Source organism: Rhipicephalus sanguineus, chromosome 5 (genome assembly GCF_013339695.2).
Source record: "Rhipicephalus sanguineus isolate Rsan-2018 chromosome 5, BIME_Rsan_1.4, whole genome shotgun sequence".
Classification (NCBI taxonomy): domain Eukaryota; kingdom Metazoa; phylum Arthropoda; class Arachnida; order Ixodida; family Ixodidae; genus Rhipicephalus; species Rhipicephalus sanguineus.
In genome coordinates this window covers 192868635-192884755 of record NC_051180.1, presented here as the reverse complement: position 1 = coordinate 192884755, position 16121 = coordinate 192868635, and positions in this window count along the sequence as shown.

Sequence of the window (16121 nt, the reverse complement as noted above, 5' to 3'; positions counted from 1 at the left end):
CGATCTCGGCGGTACCATGACGTCGTCATCCACAATACAAAGGTCACGTTTTCTTCAGTGTCGAAGGTAGCGATAGCGTTCCTCGTCGAGAATGAGACACAAGATTCTCGCAAGTTGATCACAGCGCCGTTAGCTCGTAAGAAATCCATGCCGATAATCAAGTCTCTTGAGCATTCGGTCAGCACAATAAAGCTGGCGACGTACGTGAAACCCCGAATTCCGATTCTTGCGGTGCATATTCCTGTCGGGTCGATGAGGTGCCCTCCTGCTGTACGAACTTGTGGTCCCTTCCAAGGAGTCAGCACTTTCTTCAGTATTTTAGAAAGCTCGCTACTTATTACTGAATAATCTGCACCTGTATCCACCAGCGCGATGACTTCGTAGCCATCAACGAACACACGTAAATCCGAAGCAACGTCACCATCAAAACACCGATTTCTGAGTCGGTCGTCGTCGTTCAGAGTCAGCGATGGAGGTTCTTCTGCATCAGCGTCGACAGCGGCCTTGCCTCCACAGGTCGCTGACTCTAGTTTTCCCGACGTGGGCTTGGTGAACGACGCCTTGGAGAGCTTGCTGAAAAGCGGGGGCTCGGCGACCGGTACCTTTCCGTCGTCGTTGCTCGAGGTTGGTGTTGTTGAAAGCCACGTGAGCTTTGACGACTCGACAGGTATTCCTCGATTTCGAAGGGGCGCTCACCATTTCGTGGTCGAGGTGCATTTACGGGAAAACCACGAAGTCCTGCCTGGCGATATTGGCACATTCGGTAGATATGGCCAGCCTCCCCGCAGTGGTAACAAAGTGGTATTCTGTCGGGAGTACGCCACACATCGCTCTTCCTTGGTCTCCTCTCGGGTGGTGGCTGCAGTGTGCTTGGCGACATCGGGTGCTGCATAGGGGTAGCGGCTGCGACGTCGACACGTCCGGGAGGTCCTCGCAGTAGCGCATCGGCATAGGACATTCTCGGTTGCTGTTGTAGTGGCAATTCTGGCTGTGTGTTCAGCTGAGGTTCCCGTACCGCCTGCCTAACCTCCTCGCGGATCACGTCAGCCAGGGACGAAATCATCGGAGCGTTCTGGTCAAGCCGCTGCTTCTGAAGCTCTTCTCGTACAACAGACCGCACTAGCTCCCGTAGTACTTCCATGCTGTTTCCATAGGCTGGTGGCATTACGTCCAGAGACGTGACGTTCATGTCTCGGTTGTATATCCTTGCTCGCTGTTGTAGCGTCCTTTCCATTGTAGTCGCCTCGGAACGGAACTCAGCGACGGTGCGAGGCGGGCTCCGAACCAGCCCGGCAAAGAGTTCCTGCTTTACGCCTCGCATCAGATGACGCAGTTTCTTGTCTTCGCTCATATTTGGATCTGCTCGGCGAAATAGGCGAGACATGTCTTCCACATACATCGCCACGCTTTCGTTGTTGCGCTGGCTTCTTGTTTGGAGGGCAGCTTCAGCTCTCTCTCTTCGGTCTGTATTCGGGAAAGCAGCGAGCAGCTCCCGTCGAAAGTCATCCCATGACAGGAAAGCAGCTTCGTGGTTTTCGTACCACGTTCGAGCGCTATCCTCCAATGCGAAGTAAACGCTTCCAAGTTTCCGATCTGCCTCATATCCGTTAGCCTTTGCGACTCGTTCAAAGTGTTCAAGCCAATCTTCTGAGTCCTCAAAGCTGTCGCCGTGGAAATGCTTTGGCACCATTGGCTGATTAACTACAATGTTAGCTGGCGAAACCTGAGCTGCCATGTCGGTCGCGTCTCCGTTCACAGCCGTTGAGGTTCTAAGAGAATTCGGCAAAGGTGCAAATTCAGGACCCTCACCACGTAGGCGTCGACTGCAGCGCTGATGAACGGGAGTCAGCTCGTTGGGTCCGAGTCGCTGTGGTTCTGGACTGCGTTCTGTCACTCGAGAAGGACTTGGCATCATACCCAGCACCTCCACCAGATTTGTAACGCACAGTTCAGGAATACACTTTTAATAAACCAAACTAGTTGGGGCGAACTTGTGCCCGAGAAGGAATAAACAAAAAAAGGGAGTCTCTTAGCAGGCCCAAAAACAGTCCTCTTCTTCTACTGCTTCTTTTCTTGTGGTCCGCGTGGGTCGCGCGCAGCGGCTATTTCCTGGGTCGCAGGCACGTGCTCTCCGCCACACTTTTGCTTTGGCTCGCACGTAGCCGCAAACACTTCGGAGAGCGTAGGGATCGGCCAGCGCGCGTAGTTTGAAATCATCTTGTGTCAATATATTGCCTACACCCAAGATTAAAACAACATGCTTATGCTAAAAAAAAAAAAAAAGAGGTCAAGCATGAAAGCACAGTGAGACCGTAAAAAAAACAACAAAGGCGGTACAGCACATGCTAATGAATCCAGATAAGCCAGTTCTTTATCAGATAAGAATAATGAAGGTTGCTGGTGCCATCATGAGGGTGAGCCACAAGAACTCGTGTTTTCTCGAACAGAGGCTGGCAACCGTATTTGTAATAATGAGAAGCCATAAAAACTTCTCTATCCATAACGTTGCTACCCATATTTTTTACTTTTTGCCACTGTAATCATATGCTTAGGAAGCTGCCTGTTTGACCAAAGCACCGAATAAGCAATCTCAGTTATGTGTTCGAACTAGAGCCGTAGAAGGACCTTCGAGCCATTGCCAAGTTATGCACTGTTAAAAGTTTGTTGACTGCGTAATAGGCGTCGTTTACAGCGTGTCTTTGTCCTGTGAACACAGCTACATTGGTCAAAGAGGTAGATGCCTAAATATACCATTACAGAAACATTTTCAAAAAGTAAAAAACGTGGATAGGGATGGTTTTTTGGCTTCTCATTGTTCAGAATGTAGTTGCCAGTCTCTGTTTAAGAAAACAAGCTTTTGCAGCTCACCTTCATGATGGCATTGATGTTGTAAGAATAGCTAAAGGAAGCTGTGTCAGTAAACCTTCAATATTCCTATCTGATAAAGAACTCGCTTACCTGGATTCATCGTCATGTGGTATTCTGCCTTACTTGTTTTTTTATATTTACACTGCACTATCATCCTTCACTTCATGTTATTTGTTTCTAGCATAAGCATGTTGTTCTTATCTTGGGTGTAGGCTATATATGCGCTTGTCCTCGTGTCACCTGTGTTGCTTATCAACTGTCATGCTGAGCAGCTTTAAGTCTGCACATGGATGCATTTTATACATGTTAAAATGGACAGCACGAAAAAATGAGAACACAAGAAGAAATACACACCACAGCACCATCTTGCAACCAACTTTATAAGAAAGCTCACCATTAGAAGCAAACCAGAAGTCTCAAACTCGTCTGAGCTAGCGGGCCGCAGTTACAAAATTTAGTCCTGCAAAGGCCGGGCCAGTGCAGACATTCATTAACACAGACAATAAACAGTGCTCTTCATAATAACCAACTAGTGGCAGTTATTTTTCTTGATTTAAAAAAGGCTTTCCACACTGTCGATCATGGCATCTCACTAAATAAGTTGTGCTTATGGGTTTTGCAACAGTGAACTTGATTTTTTTCCCAGTTATTTTGGTAATCGAAATCAAATCGTACATATAACATAATGTCATGCCCTCAGCATCTTAGTACAAGAGTACCGCAGGGTTCAGTACTTGGTCCCCTGTTTTTCACAGTTTATACAAATGACTTGCCCCAAACTTTACAACTCGCTGATATATCAATGTACGCTGATGACACCGCTTTGATAATTACAGGTGACAACATGAAGGAACTAGGGGAAGAAGCCGAAATCGAGCTTGCTATTGTTTCCGAATGGTTCGTTGCCAATAAACTAACCATTAATACTACAAAAACTAAATATACCGCTTTCCACTCACGTTCAAAAATTATCTGTAATGGCTCTGTCCCACTGCATATAAATCAATGCCCACTCGAACTCACTTACTGATATACCTATCTTGGCGTTATTCTCGATCACCATCTAAATTGGCAACGTCACATGAAAGCGCTTTGTTCAAAGTTGGCATCTGGTTGTTTTGCTCTTTCAGGCACGGGAACATTTCCAAGGAACATTCTCCGCACCTTGTATTTTTCATTTTTCCAATCTCACCTAACGTACTGTATTGAGTCATGGGCATGGACATTCAATGCGTACCTAGAACCTATTCAACGTCTACAGAAACGAGCCATCCGATCTAATAATTTCTCGCGGGGAAGTGAAGCAAGTAAACCAATCTTTGCTAAACTACAAATCATACCATTCTATTTCTTACGCAAAATAAGTATGGCGAAGTGCATTAGTAGTATAATTAAGGACAACTATCTCTTGAACATACCAATATTGCATATGCCCAATCGTCCAACAAGAAACAAAAAAATTGGCAACTTTAATATACCATTGGCTAGAAATTTATATGGCTAGAGACTAGTGGAAGTTATTGTTGGTATAAAAATACGGAACGACGTACCACTTGAGAGAAAACAAAGCAAGAACGTTTCACTCTGGTTAAAAAAATTCAGTTTACAGCAGATGTCATCCGGGCATGTATAGACACTTATGTCACGGGCACAACCTGTAGATACATACATATGATTTTTTTTCTTGCTTTTTCTCTCTCTCACTGTTATGCTTACCACACTTAAGTTAAAAATGACCTGTCTCTTTGTTCTACTATATATTCTGTCTGTTATATTTTTGTTTGTTTTTTCCTTTTTTTTTTGCTGCTATTGCTAATTTTTTGTATTGTCATTGACGATCGAAACTATCAATTACATGTCTGTAAATTTACATTTCGGTAATTACATGTCTGTAAATGGCCCCAATACTAGCCTTCGGCTAAGGGACCATGCAGTGTTTGCAATCGATCTGTATTTACTTCATCTGTATAAACTTCAACACTTCATTTGGAGGGGGGAGGCAAAATGTCAAGTATTGTCGCTTAAAAGCAAGCCTTAAGTTGCTCGGAGGATTTCACGAGAGACGTACGTGTCGCCCGCGATGCCCCGCTCGCCCTACAGGACGCGCTCGTGCCTCTCGCCGTCGGCGCACCGTAACGGCTACCTCGACTGCCATGCCGTGCGCCTCTCATCGGCGAGGCCTTCGCCGCCTCGTCACCGACGTGCATTGTGCCCCTGGCTGAATCGTGGACCCGTCCGTGAACTCCTGTGACCTGCTCCCCAATCTTTCCTGTCCTCTCCTCTCTTCGTCGTGCCTGTCGACTTCTGATCACTACCTTTCCTATTTTTTTCTGCTTTTCTTTTATTCCCACCTTACCCCTACCCCTACAGGGCGCTTAGCCGTGTCGCCAATGGGCAGACAGAAATTAGCGCCCTTTTCCTTTCTCCCCCAAGAACAACTAGTAGTAGTAGCAAGCCTTTTCCCATATCTCATATATGGGTCATCTCTGAAGGAGATTTGTCATCAAGATTCGAGAAAGATGACGATATCGACTTTCAGAATGGCTAAAACTACAAAATAAAAAGCTTTTACTCCACGTTGTTGTTTTGTCTGCATGGAGTGCTCCAGGAACAAATGCTTGAGACCAGTCACGTCTGTGTAGCTTACCCAAACAAAGCGTTATTAGGTGCAACAGGCGAGAAAATTGTGTGAGTACCATTTAGCAAGGTCACACAACTTTCGTCCTTGCGAAATACAAAATAACTGCTGAAGTTCTAAACACGCTGGCTTGATACCTTGCAAAGCTTAGCTGTGATGCGAGAAGAAATGTCCACATTAACTTCTCGTGTAGAGACGATCCTCGTGGTCAATCACAGGTGCTCATCAGTCATCCTCAATCAGAGAGCTGACTTTTTAATTAGGGTAAAATATCAGATGAAGACAAGAGCAAGGTAGCTATCTGGGCGAGTTGGTCGAACTTCATCATAAAACAGTGCACACACACAAATACAAAGGAAGGAAGCACTCGTGTCATGAGTTCTTCCTTCAATGAGGTACGCATTTGGCCTGGTTCGTTCAAGATTAACTGTAGAAACAGCGCTAAAAGACGGGACGAAGAAAGGACACAAACCACGGTGCTGACTAACAACAACAAAAAAAAACAACCAAAAAATTTTTTTCGTTGTTAGTCAGCGACTTGGTTTGTGTCCTTTCTTCGTCCCGTCTTTTAGCGCTGTTTTTACAGTTCTTCCTTCTTTTGTGTGTGAGCTGTTTTATGATGAGGATGAAGACAGTCATGTGCGGGCTGAGTCGCTCAAGAAACGTCCATGGGACACGTGTTTGAGACCCCTGTGACCAGTGCCCATGTGTTGTTTTCACATCATCCACAGCAGAATTGTGCACCCTCAAAGATCAAAACAAGGTTACAAAAAATTAAGGCATATTTGCACTAATAGTGCGAAGCCAGAAGGAAGTGCGGAACTGGGCGGCCTTATTTGTTTCTCTTCAGTTTTCATTTTTTTTCCTTCCTTTCTTTATTTCTTTTTCTCTCTTCTCTGTTTTTCCTGTCTTTTTTTTCATAAATTTTTTCTCTTCGCCTTTCTCTCTCTCTCCTTGAATCTTTCTCTTTCAGCACTTCTCTATAATTCTTTCTATGCTATGCTTTACCCTCTCCCCTCCTTCTTTCCCTGTTCCTCAATTCCCTTTCCCGCCCTCTTCCTACACTGTACTATAAAGGCTATGGTATGCTCTACTAGCATGCCTGGATAGCTGAGTGGTTACGACACACATCTTCAAATCATTGGTATGTGGATTCGAATGCTACCTCACCGAGAAACTTCTGTGTCTCGAAATGTCTGGTGCACACCAGAAATGTCTGGTGTGCTGTGACATGCATGAAGATGATGGCATGATGTAATGTGGGCAATTTTGTGAGCTGTAAAAGAAAGGTGGAGGTATGGGCTAGTTAGTATGTCATGATGTAGCGCGAATTCAGGACAAGGACGCTCCTCTTTGTGTGCCTTGTGTCGTTTCCTTGAGTTCACGATTATAGGTATCATCCTGTAAAAGAAATTGTGAGAAAGACAGAGTGTGTCAACACCATGAGGAAAAAGCAAGATGACAAGCTAGATTCTTCCTTTAAGAAAGAAATTATGTCAGCCAAAGTGCACGAGCGTTGGCTCAGCCTCGTATTCAACCACCTTTGAGGAGGAAATCCCACAGAGTACTAAAGTTGCACGCAAAATAGGAACGTTAGCTCCACCTTACCTCTGCCCGCCAGATTCCTACGAAGAGTATTAGCTCACCAACAAAAAAATGGCTGATAGTTACATGCATGAAATTCCAGCACAAAGAAGGGTGTCTTTAAAATGCACATATTATTTTTTGTTCCACATGCGTGCCTCCTGATGAGTGGCTGGAGAGTCTCAGTGCTGCATGCTTGGCCCATTTCTACTTCTATTTGCTTTGCACGAGAGTGCTTAATATATGAAATCAATGTCTTACAATGACTCAATTCTGAAAGCTGGCTTGCCACATGTATAGAACTTAAAGTAAAAGATATGTGCTGTGCTTTAATTGTACCGTGCTTCACTTATCGCTGCAGGTAGCAGGAGAAGGTTCATTGTCATTTAAAATATGGCAGACACTGTATCTTGTCGCAGCTAGATTTATTGTTGTCCTCTCCGTGAAGAGGTCCCCACAGTACCTAAAAAGCACCCATACTTTGAAAGCTTTACATACTGAGTGCCTTGTCTGGAATTACATTCTTGGTATGGCAAAGGTGCTAAGAAAGCATGTGTTCCTGGAAAACAACCACAAAGTGGCTCGCAAAAAGCCTGCCTTCAATGTGTCTTATTCCATTATTGTTTACCATGCTACACAAATCACTGACGCACCTACGCTCTTGCCTTCTTGCAGAACGAGCTCGTAAAAACAAATTTTGTGATTCGTTCACATTATGTACGAAAAAAGTTGGTTTCCTCGATCTCATACCTGTCAGCTTCAATATAGAATGTGACATTCTTGTGTGCCTAAAATAAACTGCTATTCATGCCTTAATTTCCTCTATGGTTTTGTTGATGCCAGGGGTGCATGTGTAGTCTGTCTAGCCCATGTTTTATGAAACAGCACAGAAAAACAAACTTTCTTCTGTACGGTAAAAGTACAATGAAACAAGCCCTGGAGGGAGTATGGCCTAAGTGACAAATTGCTAGTGGGGTTTTTTTCTACGTTGAACAGAATATGTGGTTTGCATCCAGGGGCGAAGCCAAGGGGGGGTTGGGGGGGGTTGAACCCCCCGCCCCCCCCGAAATTTTTTCAGTTTTGCTTGCGTATATAGGCACACACACATACAAACGCACGCACGAACATTCATAAAGTTATGGTTAACCCCCCCCCCCCCCCCTCCCCCCCCCGAAAAAAATTTCTGGCTACGCCCCTGGTTGCATCAACAGAGAAACAGATAAAATAATAACTTTTCACATAAGTAATAACTTTTTTCTATCTGTCACAACATGGCTTTCATAAGGGTCTATGGTGCAGCTCAGTTCCATTTCTACATGACGTCTACTCAAATTCTGATAATAACATGTAACCGACATATTTTTTTTACTTTGCCAAAGGACATTTGATAAAGTAGCTCCATCAACGATCACTAGCTTGCACTCTAATGTCATAACATGGATGAAATAATTTTTCGTAACCAATGACGCATCTGTCATTATTAACAGTACTGCTTCATAATTTCTCCCAGTAACATCAGGCGTCCCCTCAGAGTTCAGTTTTACGTCCCCTCTTATTCTCATATGAGTGGTCTACCATGTCCTCCTCTCACATTCGAATGTTTGATTACTGCGTTCTTTATTGATCTGTCAATAACAATAACATTCGCATTTTATTGCAGAATGATTCATTCTGAATGATTTAATACTAAGAACTGGTGTGACCAGTGGATCATGGTCTTAAATACTTAAAAAATGCAAATCCATGCCAATTTCTCACAGCCATAATCGATATCACTTCCCTTTCAGACTTGACAAGACCTCCATTGACAGTGAACTAATTCCAAGTACTTTAGGGCAGTACGATCATACATGACTTCAATCAACTGCATGATGCTCTCAATGTGACCAACATCACATCATCTACAAGCAAACTTCAGGTTTCTGAAACGTAACACTTGCGCGGTGCTTCTCAACATGTAATTTTACTCGCATACAAAACATTGCTTAGACTTAAACGTGGAATATTCTCACCCTTATGGAATTCTCACCAGATCTACCTCAGCAGCATTAGAATCCGCACAAAATCGCGTCCGTAAGGGATATTTATTCATCATTCTCATTCGATATCAGCGTTTCGCCGTTAAAAAGCCGATTCTGGTTTGGACCCCCTCGCACAGGAGTCCTGAAACGTTCTGGCTTTGGAGACCTCAACACGGTTTTTCCAGAGTGCCGCGGAACCCCTAACTTTTTCTTGAGCATGAAGACAATCGAAACCGGGGGGGATGATGCCTATCTACGCGTGCAACCACTGTATTAACACTGCCTGCGTTGGCCTCTCTTTCTTAATATCGAAGGCCATCGCCGTTGATGTAGAGCTCCCTCGCCGCTCCGCGAGTCGCGCAAACCGCCCGCCGACCATACACTGCATGCTACAGGCACCGCACAGCGTAAGCAATGGTTCACGAAAACGAAGTGCCGGACGTACAGAGGCCTGTTTTATTTTTTTGCAAAATGAAAAAAGAGGCATGCCCATCGCACAGCGAAGCGGCCATCGACCGATACACTGGTGGTAAATCTAAGCCTAAATGACGGGTCCGGGTCCGCATAAGTCGTGCAAGTTTCATGGCACGCACGTACTAGACGACGAGTCTTTAATTCTGCTACTACGCGGGTTTCTCGCTGCCCGCAGACGCCCGATATGCGGATGCGGCGTACGATATGGCTTCGATCGTTAAATGCAAATGCAATGCAAATTTGCATGTCTCAATAAATAAATTAGTTGCGAATGGGACTGAAACGGGAGCGGGTTGTATTCGTTCTGGCCGCTCGCGGAACCCTAAGATCTATGTCCGTCACTGAACCCCTGGGTTCCGCGGAACCCAGTTTTGAGACCCATGCCCTAGCACATTGTTCTCGTCTCGCGAACTATCATTATATCATAAATTTTGTAACCAGTTACTTCGCCATAGACCCGACAATTAATCGACCCCTTCGTGCATTTCACTGCGCACAGGCCATCAACTTACGTCGCTCGCCCGAGTGTGCATACGTGCATACTGTCGCTTGCTCATCATCATTTTTCCATTGCACAGCCAAAGGCTGGAACGGCGGAACGGCCTCGATCCCCAACCACATCGCTCCCACCACCTCACCTGCATACTTTGCATCTTGAAACCTTCTCTCCAGCTTTAGAATCTCTGGCATGCCATTTAACTTTCGGGTAATGCATATCCATTTTTTTTTAGAACCCAGCATATGTACCAGAGCAGTGTTACGGAATGGCGCCTCCATTCCATTCCAATTCTATTCCGGGGAATCAGAACTTGCCGCATTCCATTCCTTTCAATTCCTCGGAAGGAAAGAAACTGAGCAGTTCAATCCATTACTGTAATTCCTCAACGTAGGAAAGGCATCTTGATAGTTTTATCGAGTTAAGAATCAATGCCCCATAGCGCTGATGTCATCAGATGCATTAAGAACTGCAAAGTACACAACTGAGGAATAGTAGCTTGGTGACATATCTTGTGCAGTACAACCACCCTACTAATTCCGATAGGGGCAGTATTTGCATGGTCAGCATTTGAACGAATGGTGACGTTTTAATATTGCTTAATAGGTTAAGTGTGTTAGTGATTAAATGACGGCATAGCATACTTTTATACTGACAAAAGTAGTATTCAAGAAGACTAAGCAGTTTCCCGCGTCTGGAGCAGTCGTGAATATGGAGAAAACTAATTTTGTTAATGGGGAATAAAACCCTCTAGATCTGCTGGTATTAGTTGGAACAGTGCACCGCTCGGGCACCTTGTGCCTTTGCATCGAATACGGAAACTGCGCCACACTGCTCGTCAGCACTCACGCTTGTCAAGCGCGCCTCGCAATCATGGATGGGGTGAGAACTTTCTGTGTTCGCCTGTGTGCAGGTATGCAATGTCTTCCTTGTTACAAAGGTTATTTATGTGTGTCAGGTACTAAACTGCTTGTGAGATAAAGATCAGACTATGCATAGATGCCACTTCCATGTTGGGGTATCAATGGAAACCAATGCGCAGGGATAATTTGTTTCTCCCTTTGGTATCTGCTGGGATAATGCATTTGTTTGTATACTAACTTCTGCCTTGGTTTGTAGTAGGCGCATTGCTTATTAATGTACCGTGCTTGTAATCAGCCAAGTCATTTTAAAAATACTGCCTTATTGTTAAATCAAGGCTCTGACTTACTAATGTTTGAAGTTTGAAAAACAGCACGTAAACGAAAACGTGTCTTTTTGGAAAAAGAAGCAATTCCATTCCCATTCCATGCAAAAGGTGCTTACTTCCATTCCCATTTGTCCAAGCGTTGTCCCCATTCCACTCACATTCCATTCCGGGGTCGCGAAAATGTGGAATGATTCCGGAGTCATTCCAGTTCTGGAGTGGCAGCTCCTCAACACTGTACGAGAGAGCTTCTGCTTATACTTGACTCTTAAATGAGATACCCTACGGTTTGTGTGGAGCACTTGTTCGGAATGTGCTTGGTAGCACACACTGCAGGTGTACTATTGAATACAGCTTTTTTTAGGAGGGAATCGAACAGCGCTGTAGATGAAATAGAGAGAAGGCAACAGAACATGTATTGTGTGCATCATTTTCTCCCAAGCTTGTCTTTATGGTGCTGTTCAATTTCTTTCTCATAAAGAAATGCATGGCTTAATCCAGCCCATGCAGATGCAGCCTACTAATTAAGACACCTGCTAAATGTGACCCAGCAAGCACAGCCCTAACTTGACGCAGGATATTTTGGCACTATTGTGTATCAGAAGATTGCTTAGCATAGACACATGCTAAAAAAAATGAGCGGAGGATTTAGTCATAACAAAAGAAAATAATTATATTCAGGAGGGCGTAGATGCAATATTTTTTCTCACCTTGGTCTCTGGTATTTATCTGTTTCTCTGTTGACACAATCACATAACTCTGTTTAACATAGAAAAGAACCCTGTGAGCAATTTGTCACCTAATCCCTCCCCCCTACTGGGCTTGTTTGAATGAATCTTTACCATAAAGAAGAGTGTTTTTCTTTGCTGTGTTTCACGCAACATGGCTAGAGCAGTACAGGGACTATGCATGTGCCCCATGGCATCAACAAAGCCAGGGCCGTAACTAAGGGGGGGGGGATGAGGGGGTTCTGACAGCCCCGAAATTTTTTCATTCTTTAACTTTTCGGTGATAGTCAAATATTTGCATGCCTTCACAGCGACCACATGTTGCCAAAGTTGGCCGTTCTACACACAAACACCCCCCAAAAAAATCCCTGGGTACGGCCCTGAACAAAGCCACAGAGGAAGCAAGGGTATGAATATCATTTTATTTTAAAGCACACAAGACTGTCACATCCTATTTCGAAGCTCAAGGGTATGAGATAGAGGAAACCAACTTTTTTCGTACACACTGTGAATGAAATACAAAATTTATTGTTTTTACAAGCTCGTCCAGCAAGAAGGCAAGAATTAAGGTGTGTCAGTAATTTGGCAGCATGGTAAACATGATGGAATCCAGCATGATGGAATAAGACATATAAGACATAGCCCTGTTAGAAGCCCCTTTGGGTGGTCTCCAGGCACACCTGCTTAATCCAGACAAGGAATCCAGCATCTAATGCTTTAAATGCTTTTTGAGCTGTAGGATGGGCACGTTTGGAATGGCTCGACCTGATGCACAGGTAATAGTAGCAATACTTCGAGAAATATTTTCAACAGGTGGCTCATTGAGCCCAGTGCTTTTTAAGGGCAGTGGGAACTCTTCATGGAGAGGACAACAATAAATTTATCTGTTAGAAGATACAGCATCTGCCATACATTAAATGACAATGCACCTTCTGCTGCTACCTGCAGTGATGTGAAGCACAATAAAATTCAAGCGCATCTTTGACTTGCAGGTCAATGCTTGTGTCTAGTGAGCCCAGAATTCAGTCGCTATAAGACACTGACTTCATATATCAACTCCTATATTGAAAAACAAAAAGTGATAAGTGGAAATGGACAGAGCATGTAGCAGTTGAGGTTTTTCAGATACTCACCACAAGCCTGATGTGTGTGTTGTAAGCAGCATGCAAACAATGGCACCTGTGTTGTTCTAAAACCTAATGGGATATGAAGGGGGCTGGGTCTTTTTTCAAATTTCTGTTGGTGTGGGAAGCTACCACTGAATAAACTGTCTTCTGCCTGTTGTCTTCTTCATATATAACGGAGGCAGTGAGGATGGTATAGTGACCAATGGCAGTTGTGTATGAGTAGAAGTTCAGTCACTATTTGGGCACAGAGGCCAATGTGCAAAAGCCAGCCAACTATGCATTGGACATATACCTCAGCTCTGTCCATCAAACAGTAATCTGGAAGCCTATATTAAGTGCTTTGATGTGTTTGCTTGCATGAGCAGTTTCATTGATGAGGCAAGAGTCTGGTATTTTTATCACAGTGCTTGGAAACAATGTCTCCACTATGATGCACAATGTGCTTTACCCATGTGATGGTTCTGTCTTGGTTTGCCAGCTAAGGACGCCGAAGAGCTGAAGCGAAGGAGGAGAAAGATGATGAAGTTGTGCAGGGGCCTGCTGCCGAGTTCGATTGGGCCCTTGACTTTGGACCATGTGCTGGGCAGCCGCTTCATGCGGTGCTACTGAGCCCACAACTACAATGCAATGGTCCCCACTGCTACCGACCACCCCTAATACACAGCTACCCGCATGCCACACGTGTGGCAACAAGTGCACAGTCAATTATGCCCTGCCTTTTGGTAAATTTAGACTGTGTATTCGCATGGATACACGAAGATAGATGGCAGCAACAAAGGCAAGTTCGATTTCACTCGCTCGCTTCATGGGTATGCTGAACTATGCTAACTGTACTGTGAGAGCAGACTTTTGGGAAAGTGAGACACAAGGGGCCATTTTTGTACGTTCTGTACCTGACATTATCACAACTAGCCATACTGGTATGTGAAGTCACCAGAATCAATACTGTACCACCATTGTCTGAACGTGCACTACGTGAAAATGGACTTTAATGTCAAAATAGAAGATGCCACATGTGCTTGTTTATATTTCCGTGTGACTGGGCTTCACTCACGAAAATGGTTACACGTGTTACCACTTGGTTGCAGGCCACGCCAGAACGCGTGAGCACCTTCACAAGTATATTAGACAGTTCCAAGATGACATCATGCATAAAAGACAGAAGCAGAGTTTTGCATGGGTAGTGCATACAAAAGACGTATTAGAATTTCGCTTAAAATGAGTTGGTTTCAAGAAATGCTCCGAGAATGTGCCCGATCAACAACTGTGCTTGCCGCTATCATTGTACTGTGAGTGTACTTATTTTTTTCTACACAAGCCTTAAAGAGTTTCATTTTTACCAGATTGAGTTTTCGTTCACTTCACTGTCACACCACGCAATAATACATTATGAGCATTGACCGAGCTTTACACGTGCTTACAGCCGTGTCTGTATACAGGAGATAACAAAGTGCAGTGCAAGGCACTGACGAGGTCAATAATTACGCAATGCATGTGACAACTGCTTGGCCAAAACAGCATCACCGCTGGGCCAAGGATCAGTTTTGTAGCATGGAGGACCAATCAACATGCTCAGTGCTACGTCAGGATCCCGGTGGGAAATATTATGCCACTTCGACCAAAAAGAACTGGTCAGGCAACGGAGGTGCGGGAATTATTTTCTGAAATAGAGCACATGCGCAGCTCTGTGATGGTTGTTAAATGTGATTGTCCTAGCCTTCTGTATGAATGAGCAAGCCAGTTTAGGAGGTGTACAAAAAGAAGACTGGCCCTGTTTACCAGCGCAGCTCTATTAAGCAAGTCACGTCAGTCCTCAGTTCCCACATTAAACAGACTTCGCATGAAAACGTGACAGTGGTGAACATATTCACAAGACCTGCCATGCTACAAAAGACAGACTTGAACAAAGTACCCTAGCTCTCCAATGTATTCTTGAACAAGGAAATGCAGCAATTATGAAAATCTTTTGAAAGGTGTCAGACAAGCCTGCTGAAGTAAAAAAAAGCAAGCAGTGCAACTGCTCAAGAGCCTTAATCCAGGAAAGCTGGTCAATGGGTTAAAGAAAGAGGCAGGCCACTCTCTAGAGGTCTTATTTTCCACTAAGACCCACAAGCCTAACATCCCTTTCTAAACCATCGTTTCTGAAACACTTGGCTTCAGGTGATGTCTTGGTACTTGCAGAAGAACTTGAAATCCCTTGTTGTTGCCGACTACTTCCTTGTGTCCAGTTCCAACATGGTTGTGGAATACCTTAGGCACATTATTCGGGAAGGTTAAGGGCATTTAGTCTTGATATTGATTGTCTATAGCCCTCTTTACCACAAGTCCCTCTGTTGCAGAATGCAAAGGACTGTATAAGCAATCAGGATGCCAAACATGCATTCACTACTCGCTCAGGTGTGTCTGTTGGTGGTCTCCTTGAGGTGCTACCTGGATTTGATGTTCATCATATGGAAAGGGAAAGTTTTTGCACAGCAATCTGGTGTGTGCATTGGTTCTTGCGTGCACCCATTCTAGCAGCGAGTATGACTGCTTTAGCGACGGTAGATAGGGCCACTCAGAGCAACCTTTTTGGCCTAGCAGACAAGATTATTCATTTTGTTGACGACTACTTGTTCTTCACTGACAGGTGAGATTCAATTGAAAAATGGTTGACGTAATGAAGGTGTTCAGGGAACAAGGGCAGGGACTCATGTCCACTTCAGAAACCCTCAAGAACGATAGATTGCAGTATCAAGACATTAGTGTCTCTACCACGACCTACTGTACTCCTGACCTCCCAGATCTTCCCTCTCCAGCGCCCACGTTCTAGTTTATGCCTCCTGCGCTAGGGAAGTAACCTACGAGCGTTGTGGCGCTAGTCAGCACCTGTTCGCTGACATCAGCTTTAAACGCTCGTGGTGATGTTTCGCCAGCATAGAGCGCTCGTATCGTGTAATTAGTATGCATAAATGCACAATACTTTTAAATAAAAATACTGAAAAGTGAATTAGACGTTC